Consider the following 12,248-nt stretch of genomic DNA (forward strand, 5'->3'; position numbering starts at 1 on the left):
TCCTATCTTCACGCTTTTGGATGCAAATGTTTTATCTTAAATAATGGAAAGCGGGCTTTAGGAAAATTTGATTCAAAAGCCGATGAAGGAATATTTTTGGGGTACTTGATGCATGCCTTTAGAGTGTTTAATAAATATTTAATGCAAGTAGAAGAGTCTATCCTTGTTCAATTTGATGAATCTTCTCTGAAAGAGAAGAGAAAGGTCGTGTATGATGATGTTGCAGGTGCTTTAGAGGAAGCATACTCAAACGACATTGATAATGAGAAAGCAACCGATGAAGAAGGTCAGACCAGATCTGAGGAGCGTTCAGATATGCCAACTGTCTGGAAAACCAAGAAAGCTCACCCAATCGATAAAGTAATAGGTGACAATTCTACGGGAGTGGTAACCCGTAGTTCCTTATGAAACTTTTGTTACTTTGTAGCTTTTGTATCTCAGATTGAGCCAAAGACCATTGATGAGGCCGTTGAGGATGTAGACTGGGGTATAGCTATGAGGATGTACACTTTGAGGATGTACACTTTGAGTGAACAACCAAAACATTGCATCAATAACATCCTAAAATCATAGGACACGACCTGACAAAGTTTCAAGCCAAAATTCAGAGCATAACTGATTTAAATGTACCAGAAAATTCAAGACAAATCAAAGTCAAACTTCAAAAATAGATTTTTTTTTGAAAAAGTGGTTTTTTTAAATTTTTTGACGGAGGTTTCACACGTAGGATGAACAATCTGGTAGAATTGATTTTTCTACCCCATATGCATATAAAATTAGTCTAATTCTAATAAAGAGCTCAACAGTTAGACCAAAAATAGAATTGATCAATATTCTATGCAAAGATTTATGTTATATTTGAACCACAAAAATTTGAAGCCCAAATTTCCCCTAGTGATGTACCACATTTAACAGTAACAACCACAGAGGGCAGAATTGAAAATTCATGTTGTATTTGAGTGAACAATCAAAACTTAGCATCAATAACATCCTAAAATCACATGACACAACCACAAAAAGTTTCCGCCCAAAATTCAAAGTCTGGCTTATTTAACTGAACCAGAAAGATTTTTTTTTTGGATATTCAGGGGGAGTTTTGAGATATATTATTAAAAGTTCGATTGAATGCATTTTTTACCCCCAATACATATAAAAATTTTCCATTTCTGTTCAACAATTCAAATCTTATACCAAAAATAAAACTTATCAAAATATTGTGCAAAGAGCCCGAATTTCCCCTTGTGATGCACTACATGTAGAAGTAACAACTAGACATGACAGAAATAGAAATTCGTGTAAAATTTGAGTAAACAACCAAAATATTGCATCAATAACATCCTAACTTCAAAGTGTAACTGCTTTAACTAAACAAGAAAAATTCAAAATAAAACTTCAAAAATTGAAAAGAAATAGAAAAGAGGTTTTTGTGGATTTTCAGGATGGAGTTTTCGGACGTAGTATGAAAACTCCGATAGAATGGATTTTTCTACCCCTAATGCATATAAAACTTATCCACTTCTGATAAACATTTCAAAAATTAGGCCAAAGATAGTTTAATTAAAGTACTAAGCAACGAGCCCAATTTCCCCTAGTCATGCCCTACATGCAACATTTACAACCAGACGGGCTGAAATACAAATTTGTGTTAAATTAGAGTAGACCACCAAAAATTTGCATCAATAACATCCTATGCATAGAGTCGACATTTCTCCTTGTGATGAACTACATGGAATAGTAACAACCACACACGACAAAAATGATAATTCATGTTATACTTCAGAAAACAAGCAAAACTTTGCATCAATAACGTCCTAAAATCATAGGAAGCAACCACAAAAAGTTTAAAGCCCGAATTGCCCTTAATCATGCACTATGTGCAATAGTGACAAACATATATGGCAGACATGGAAATTCATGTTATACTTGAGTGAACAACCAAAACATTGCATCAATGACATCCTAAAATGAAGGAGACAACCACAAAATGTTTCAATCCAATATTGAAAGCATAACTAACTAAACTGAAGAAGAGAAGTTCAAGACAATTTTAAAAAAAAACTTCAACAATTGAAAGGAAATGGAAAAAGGGTATTTTTTTATTTTCATGATGGAGTTTTCAGATGTAACATGAAAAGTCTGATAGAATGGATTTTTCTATCCCAAAACTCATATATAATTTCTCCAATTCTATTAAACATTTCTAAAGTTATGCCAAAATTAGAATTTATCAAAATACAATGCAAAGAGCCCGAATTCTCCCTTGTCATGCACTATGTGCAATAGTAACAACCATAGAGGGTAGAAATGGATATTTTTGTTATATTTGAGTGAACAACCAAAATATTGCATAAATAACATCGTAAAATCACATGATGCAACCACAAAATGTTTCTAGCCAAATTTCAAAGAATAACAAATTTAACTGAACAAGAAAAATAGAAGAAAAATTCAAAATAACTCTACGAAAATAGTAATGAAATGGAAAAAGGTTGTTTTGGATTTTTCAGGATGGATTTCTCATACATATTATGATAAGTCCGATATAATGGATTTTCCTACCTTATATGCATATACTATTTGTCCAATTCTAATAAATAGTTAAAAGTTTATGCCGAAAATAGTATTTATCAAAATACTATTCAAAGAGCCCGAATTTCCCTATTGATGCACTACATGCAATAGTAACAACCAGACGGGGCCTAATTGGAAATTTGTGTGGAATTTATGCAAATAACAAAAACTTTGCCTAAATAACATTCTAAAATCATAGGAAACAACCACAAAAATTTTCAAGATCGAATTTCCCCTACTCATGCACTCTGTGCAATAGTCACAACAATAGATGGCAGAATTGTAAATTTATGTTATATTTTAGTGAACAAGACACAACCAGAAAATGTTTCAAGCCAAAATTCAAAGCCTAGCTAATTTAAATGAACTAGAAAAATTCAAGTAAAAATCAAAATAAAACTTCACAAATCGAAAAGAAATGGGAAAAGCATTTTTTTAGATTTTCAGGAGAGAGGTTTCAGACATAGTATGAAAAGTCCGACAAAACTTGTCTTATTCTGATAAATTTAGAATTTATCAAAAATAGTATAAAAAATAGAATTTATCAAAATACAATGCAAAGAGCCTGTTTTTTCTCTACTGATGTACTACTTGCAACAATAACAACTAGACATGGCTGAAATCGAAATTCATATTAGATTCGATTAAACAACCTAAACATAGCATCTATAACATCCTAAAATCGTAGGAAACAACTACAAATTGTTTCAAGCTCGAATTTCCTCTAGTGATGCACTATGTGCAATAGCAACAACCACATAGGGTAGAATTGTTTGTAAATTTATGTTATATTTCAGTGTACAACCAAAATATTGCATTAATAGCATCCTCAAATCATTCGACACAACCTCGAAAAGTTTCTAGCTAAAATTCAAAGCCTAAGTTATTTAACTAACGAGCAATATTCTAGACAAAGTCAAAATAATACTTCAAAAAGAGAAAAGAAATTGAAAAAAACGTTTTTTTGGATTTTTAGTAGGAAATTTTCAGACATAGTATGAAAATTCCGCTAGAATGGATTTTTCTACCCTTAATGCATATAAAATTGGTCCACTTCTGAAAAAAAGTTAAAAAGTAATGCCAATTTGTTTTTATCAAAATACTATGCAAAGAGCCTGAATTTCGCCTTGCAATGCACTACATGCAACGATAACAACTAGACACGGCAGAAATGGAAATTCGAGTAAACAAACAAAACTTTCCATCAATAACATCCTAAAATCATAGGAAACAACCACAAAATATTTCAAGCCCAAATTTCCCCTATCGGTCCACTACGTGCAACAGAAACCACCACGGAGGCCGAATTGGAAATTCATGTTATATTTGAGTGAAGGCCCAAATCATTACATCAATAACATCCTTAAATCATAGGAAACAACCACAACTAGTTTCAAGCTAAAATTCAACGCCTGGATGATTTAACTGAATAAGAAAAATTCAAGAAAAATTTAAAATAAAACTTCAAAAATAGAAAATAAATGGAACAAAGGGTTTTATTGGATTTTCGGGAGGTAGTTTATTACCCCAAATGCGTATAAAATTTGTCCAATTCTGTTAAACGTTTTGAAAGTTGTGCCAAAAATAGAATTTATCAAAATACTGTGCAAAGAGTTCGAATATCCCTTAGTGATGCACAACATGCAACAATAACAACCAGACAGGGGAAAAATGGAAATTATTGTTAAATTTGAGTATACAACCAAAACTTTGCATCAGTAACATCCTAAAATCATAGGAAACAACCACAAAAAGTCTCAATCCCGAATTTCCCCTAGTCACGCACTATGTGCAACAATAACTACCAGAGAGGGCAGAATTGAAAATTCATGTTATATTTGAGTTAACAACCAAATCTTTAAATCAATAACATCCTAAAGTCACATGACACAACGACTAAAAGTTTCAAGGCAAAATTCATAGCCAAACTGATTTAAATGAACAAAACAATTCAACACAAATTCAAAATAAATCTTCAAAAATAGAAAATGAAAAGGAAAAAGGGTTTTTTTGGATTTTCAAATGCATATAAAACTTGTCCAATTCTATAAACAGTTCAAAAGTTATGCCACAAAATGAATGTTTGAAAAAACTATGCAAAGAGCCTCAATTTCCGCTAGTGATGCACTACAAGCAACAATAACAACTAGATAGGGCAGAAATGGAAATTCATGTTAAATTTGAGTAAACAACCAAAACTTTGCATCAATAACATCATAATATCATTGGGAACAACCACATAACGTTTCAAGTTCCAATTTCCACTAGTCATGCACTACGTGCAATAGTGATAAGCACTTAGGCCACCATTTGAACTTCATGGTGTATTTGAGTGAACAACCAAAACTTTGCCTCAATAACATCCTAAAATCATAGGACACAACCACAAAAATTTTCAAGCCAAAATTCAAAGCCTAACTAATTTAACTGAACAAGAAAATGTCTAGAAAAGTCTTATACAATTGATTTTTCTACCCAAATGCATACAAAATTTGTCTCTTTTTGATAAATAGTTCAACAGTTATGCCAAAAATATAATTTACCAAAATACTATGCAAAGAGCCTGAATTTCCCCTAGTGATGCACTACAGGCAACAATAACTAACTAACATGACATAAATGGAAATTCGTGTTAAATTTGAGAAAACAAGAAAATCATTGCATCATAGGAATCAACCACAAAAAGTTTCAAGCCCATATTTCCCCAAGTCATGCACTATGTGCAACAGTAACAACCACAAAGGGTAGGATTGGAAATTCATGTTATATTTGAGTGAGCAACAAAAACTTTGCATCAACAACATCCTAAAATCACAAGACTCAACCATAAAATGTTTCAAGCCAAAATTAAAATCCTAAATGATTTAACTGAACAAGAAAAATCCAAGACAAATTTAAAATAAAACTTCAAAAATAGAAAAGAAATTGAAAAAATAGTTTTCTAGTATTTTTTTAGGGAGTTTTCAGAATAAGTATAAAACGTCAAATACAATGGATTTTTATACACCAAATGCATATAATATTTGTCCAATTCTGATAAACAGTTCATAAGTTATGCCAAAAATAGAATTTACCAAAATACTATGCACAGAGCACAAATTTCCCATAGAGATGCACAACATGCAACAGTAACAACCAGACATAGCAGAAATGGAAATTCATGTTATAATTGAGTGAACAACCAAAACATTTCGTTATTAATATCTTAAAATCTCAAGACACAACCAAAAAATATTTCAAGCCAAAATTCAAAGCCTAACGGACAAGAACATTTCAAGACAAATTCAAAATATAACTTCAAAATGAGAAAATAAATGGAAAATTGTGTTTTTTTTATATTCAGAAGGGAGTTTTCAGACGTAGTCAGAAAAGTCCGGTAGAATGGATTTTTCTACCCCATATGCATAATACTTTGTCCAATTTTGAAAAACAGTTCAAAGGTTATGCCAAAAATTGAATTTATCAAAATACTATTCATAGAGCACGAATTTCCCCTACACTAATGATAAGTGCCAAAAATACCTAATCTTCATACACTTTTCATGGCACTTATCCTTGGATAAATTGAGAAAACCAACTTCATTCAACACTTATTGGATAAAATATCACAATCTTGTATATATGCTTTTTATATTTCTTTTGTACTGTATTTTGTAGGGTTTAGGTAGAAAAGAGAAGAATTTATCAAAATAGGGTAAAATGCTCAACACAAAAGCATGGCTCATCAAAATTTGGCCTATGTGGTGTCAACATGAAGCTCCTCACTAAGCATCTTAGCTTGGACCAAACCCACACCCAGTGTGACCTGGACACCAACCTGGCACGATTAGACCAAAATTACACGGTCAGAACCAACCTTGCACGGTCATAATACAAGCCTGGCACAAGCCAACCTGCTGAAGCAGACAGCTTAGCGGAGCAACTAGACCGCCCAGCGTGGAACCACACACCTGACCAGGTTAGCAAACACCAGGCAAAATCACCACCAGCATGGTCAGAGCTGCTCAAGCAGGCAGCTCAGCGGTGCCATGTAGGCACTTAGCGGTGTGCACCCAGCAACTTGGTCAAGCTGACTTAGCCACTAAGTAATTGTGATATCATGCATTACCTCACTCCAAGTAGCCTCCATAGGCTTTTCAAAGGTAGCTCACAATAGCTAAGCCAAGTAGCCCGCCATAGCATCGGTGAGTCAGCTCATGTAGGTGAATAACTTGCTTGGCCAAGTGACTAAACCCATGCTGAAGGGTTTGGTCAGCAGCTTGGCGGTGGAAAGAAGTAGCTTGGAAGGGTCCAGGAAGGCCTATATAAAGGATGCATCTCAAAAGCAAAAATACATTCCATTCTTCATTCTAACATTCACACACTTGAACCAAAGTCTTCTCTTCTTCTTCTTGTAATTTTCTTGGAGAATTTCCACTGTAGAGTAGTTTAGGTAAGTGTAGTGTGTAGTTTTTCTTTCTTAATTCAAGAGGAGAAAGGAGATGGCAAATGAGATGCCAAAACATAATTTTGTAATCTCATTTGGGATCAAAAGCATCTCATCCATGGATAGATGGCTCATGCTCCTACAAATTGACTTGGATTATGGTGTAATTTCTTCTCCTTAATTTAATGATCCAAAATGCTTCTTCTTAAAGTGTTGACAAGTGAACTAAAAAGTATAACCTACACCTTAGTTCACTTGGCATATTAAGCATCTATTTTAAGCAACTTATGTTCTAGGCTAAATAAAATTAATGGAGCCTGAAGTAGGGTGTGATAACCTGCTCCGACGAGTGGCACTTAACTATTATTTAGTGTATTTCATAAGGTTTGAAAATCATCTTATCATTCTAGGACACTAGATGAAGGATTTAGAAATGATGTATGGAATTAACCAAAAGTGTAACACATAACCTGTAATGTTTTCAAATTCAATTAAGTGTAGAAATAAATCCATATTTCCAAACCAACTTCCTCCTCAAGAATTTGTGCATAATAGTTGTTTTATGTTTATGCTTACTTGTCCATATTACTTAAACAAAATCAATTAAAAACGATGTTTAAACATGATTATTAATATAACATATTGATAATAATATTCTATTAGGCAATTCCTTGTGGTTCGACATAACCCTATACTATACTACGACTGAATCTAGAAAGAGATGCAAAATAATAAAGTGTTAACTTATAAATTTTATTTATTGACAAATAGAGAAACCTTGAATCAAAGTGAAATTTAATTCATAAGTTGTACCTTTTCGAAAAGGAATAATACAAAGTTATAATGAGTGATCTAACTACTAACTTTTACTTTCTGTCATTTACATTTCCGCAACTAACATTTATTTTCTGTCATTTAAATTCTGCAACTAATTATTTATTGCTTTATTTATTCTTTATACCAACCCTTTGAAAGAAGTGGAACGGTTAACTTCTAACTTTATTCTTTTGTCATTTTATTATTGTTTGATACCAACCTTTCATAAGAAATGGTATGGTTAATTTAATAAAATAAGCCCAACCTTTATGGTAGGGTTAAAACGAACCCAAAAAGGGAGTAAAAAAGTAAAATCACTAACTAATTAAACATCACTCAATATCACTTGTCTTGATTTGCTAAATTACACCATTAAATCGGCGTTGGAATTTATTTCAACAAAGCCGAAATGGTATGAAATTGTTAAAGATTCAATAAAGTTAAGTTTTTTATTAAAGGAACATTCTTGAAACCATTATATCGGTGTTGGAATTTTTTCCAACAAAGCCGAGAGGGCGAGCAAAGAATCGACCTGTCATTAAAGAAAACAATCAGAAACTTGTTGCCTCAATATAAAACAAGCATAAAAAAACTCTTTCAACAGATTGGCGCCGCTGTCGGGGAATTTCTAAATAATATAATTTATTATTTATTATGCTATATTGAACAAAAATCCTTTTCACTTTTGTACAAATTAAATTGAATTCTAAATTTATGTTCTTTTCTACTATTCTTTCTTCGGAAATAGACATATTTCTTTTTTATTGTTTTATTTCAGGAAAATGGATCAACTTATCAACATCCAAATTTATATAGACAATTTCATAAAGGAGTTTGAACATAAGCTCAACAAAGTGCACCCAAAGTTACAAACACTACCAAAACAATTAGAGGAATGTCACGAAAGGAGAAAGAGAAATAGCTGAAGCATTTCCGGATGAAAAGCTATGTCTCCTTCAAGAACGACATTGGTTTGCTGATATAGCCAACTACAAGGCCTCAAGAATTTTTCCTAATCATTTCAACTATAAGCAAAAGTGAATATTTCTCAAGTAAGTCAACCATTACGTTTGGGATGAGCTATATTTATTCATAGAAGGAACTGACAACGTCATTCAAAGATGTGTTGATTCAACCGAGGCCTAGAAAATTCTATGGCATTGCCATAATTCGGCCTATGGAGGGCACCACAATGAAGAAAGAACTATTGCAAAAGTCCTCCAATCGGGTTTTTTCTGGCCCTCAATTTTTAAAGATGCAAAAAGCTTTGTTCAAAAATATGATGCATACTAGAGATCTGGCAAAATTGGGAAACGAAAGGAAATACCCCTAAAAAATATTATGGAAATGTCGTGCAAAGAGCCAAAGTTCCTATAGTGATGCACTACATGTAACATAAATAACCAGACAGAACATAAATGGAAATTCGTGTTAAATTTGAGATAACAATTAAAGCATTGCATCAATAACATCCTAAAATCATAGGAAAAAACCACAAAAAGTTTCACTCCTAAATTTAAAGTCTAGCTGACTTAGAAAAATTAAAGACAAATTCAAAATAAAACATCAAAAAAAGAAGAGAAATGGAAAATAGGGTTTTTTGGATTTTCAGGAGGGAGTTCTGAAACGTAGGGTAGAATAGATATTTATACCCCAAATGCACCAAAACTTTGTTCAATTCTCATACACAGTTAAAAGTTATGCCACAAATAGAATTTATCAAAATACTATGAACGGAGCCTGAATTTTCCCTAGTGATGTACTACAAGCAACAGTTACAACCAAACAGGACAAAAATCGAAATTCGTGTTAAGTTCGAGTAAACAACCAATTATTTGCATCAATAACATACTACAATCATAGAAAAAACCACAAAAAGTTTCAAGCCCGAATTTCCACATGTGATGCACTACGCGCAAGAGTAAAAATCACGGAGGGAAGAATTTGAAATTCCTGTTTTATTTGAGTGAACAATCAAAACATTGCATCAATAACATCCTAAAATCACATGACACAACCACAAAAAGATTCAAGCCTAAATTCAAAGCCTGGCTGATTTAATTGAACAAGGAAAATTCTGGAGAAATTCGAAATAAAACTTCAACAATAGAAATGAAACGGAAAATAGAGTTATTTTGGATTTATAGAAGGGAGTTTTCAAACATAGTATGAAAAGTCCGGTAGAATGGATTTTTGTACTCCAAAATGATATGCAAAGAGATGGAATTTCTCCTAGTGATACACTACATACAACAATAAGAACTAGATAGGGCAGAAATGAAAAATCTAATTAATTTTGAATAAACAACCAAAACATTGCATCAATAACATCCTAAAACCATAGGAAACAACCACAAAAGTTTCAATCCGCAATTTCCCCTGGTGATGCACTACGTCCAATAATAACAACCATGGAGGGCAGAATTGGAAATTCATGTTATATGTTAGTGAACAACCCAAACTTTGCATCAATAACATCCTAAAAACATAAAACACAACAGCAAAATGTTTCAAGCCATAATTCAAAGACCGATCGATTTAAATGAACATAAAAAATTCATGACCAAATCAAAATAAAACTTCAAAAATAGAATTCATCTAAAAAACTATGCAAAGAGACCAAATTTCCCCTAGTGATGCATTACATGCAACAGTAACAACCAGACAGAGCTGAAATCGATATTCTTGTTAAATTCGAGTGAAAAACCAAAATTTGCATAAGTAACATCATAAAATCATAGGAAACCACCACAAAAATTTTAAGCCCGAAATTCCACTAGTGATGCACGTAGTGCATCACTAATATCCATGGAGGGCAGTATTGGAAATTCATGTTATATTTGAGTGAACAACCAAAACATTGCATCAACAACATCCTAAAATCACACGACACAACCACAAAAAGATTAAAGCCTAAATTTAAAGCTTGATTGATTTAACTGAACTAGAAAAATTGTAGACAAATACAAAATAAAACTTCAAAAATATAAGAGAAATGGAAAATAGGGTTATTTTTTAGATTTTCCGCAGGGAGTTTTCCAACGTAGTACGAAAGGTAGGGTAGAATGGATTTTTCTACCCCAAATCCATACAAAATTTGTCTAATTCTGATAAACAGTTCAAAAGTTAGGCCAAAAATATAATTTATCAAAATACTATGCAAAGAGCCTGAATTACCTAAGTGATGCACTATATGCAACAATTACAACCAAACACGGCTGAAATCGAAATTCGTGTTAAATTCGAGTAATCAATCAAAACTTTGCACCAATAACATCCTAAAATCATAGGAAACAACCATAAAAAGTTTCAATCCAGAATTTCCCGTAGCGATGCACTACGTGCAAGAGTAACAAACAAGGAGGGTAGAATTGGAAATTCATGTTATATTTGAGTGAACAATCAAAACTTTGCATCAATAACATTCTACAATCATTGGAAACAACAACAAAAAGTTTTAATTCCAATTTTCAACATGAGATGCACTACGCGCAACATTGACAATCACGGAAGGCAAATTTGAAATTCATGTTATATTTGAGTGAACAACCAATACTTTGCATCCACAACATCCTTAAATCACAAGTCAGAGCCACAAAAAGGTTAAATCCTAAATTCAAAGGCTGACTGATTTAACTGAACTAGAAAAATTCAAGACAAATTCAAATTAAACTTCAAAAATAGAAGAGAAATGTAATATAGGGTTTTTTTGGATTTTCATGAGGGAATTTTCAAACATAGTATGAAAGATACAATAGAATGGATTTTTCTACCTCAAATACATATAACCTTTGTCCAATTCTGACACATAGTTCAAAAGTTATGCCAAAATTTGATTTTATCAAAATCCTATGCAAAGATCCCTAATTTCCCCTAGTGATGCACAACATCCTACAGTTACAACCAGACAGGACTGAAATCGAAATTCGTGTTAAATTCGAGTAAACAACTAAAACATTGCATCAATAACATCCTACAACCATTGGAAACAACAACAAAAAGTTTCAAGCCCGAATTTCCACATGTGATGCACTACGCGCAATAGTGATAATCACGGATGGCATATTTTGAAATTCATGTTATATTTGAGTGAACAATCAAAACTTTGCATCAATAACATCCTTAAATCACACAACAAAACCACAAAAAAGATTCAAGCCTAAATTCAAAGCCTGACTGATTTAACTAAACAAAACAAATTCTTGACAATTTCAAAACTAAACTTCAAAACTAGAAGAAAAATGGAAAACATGGTTATTTTGGATTTTAAGGTGGGAGTTTTCAAACAAAGTATGAACATTCCGGTAGACTGAATCTTTCTACCCCAAATGCATAAATGATTTGTCCATTTATGTTTAATAGTTCAAAAAGAGGGCCAAAAATAGAATTTATCAAAACATTATGCAAAGATCCCGAATTTCTACTAGTGATACAC

This window comes from Lupinus angustifolius, chromosome LG03 (assembly GCF_001865875.1).
Source record: "Lupinus angustifolius cultivar Tanjil chromosome LG03, LupAngTanjil_v1.0, whole genome shotgun sequence".
Taxonomy (NCBI): Eukaryota; Viridiplantae; Streptophyta; class Magnoliopsida; order Fabales; family Fabaceae; genus Lupinus; species Lupinus angustifolius.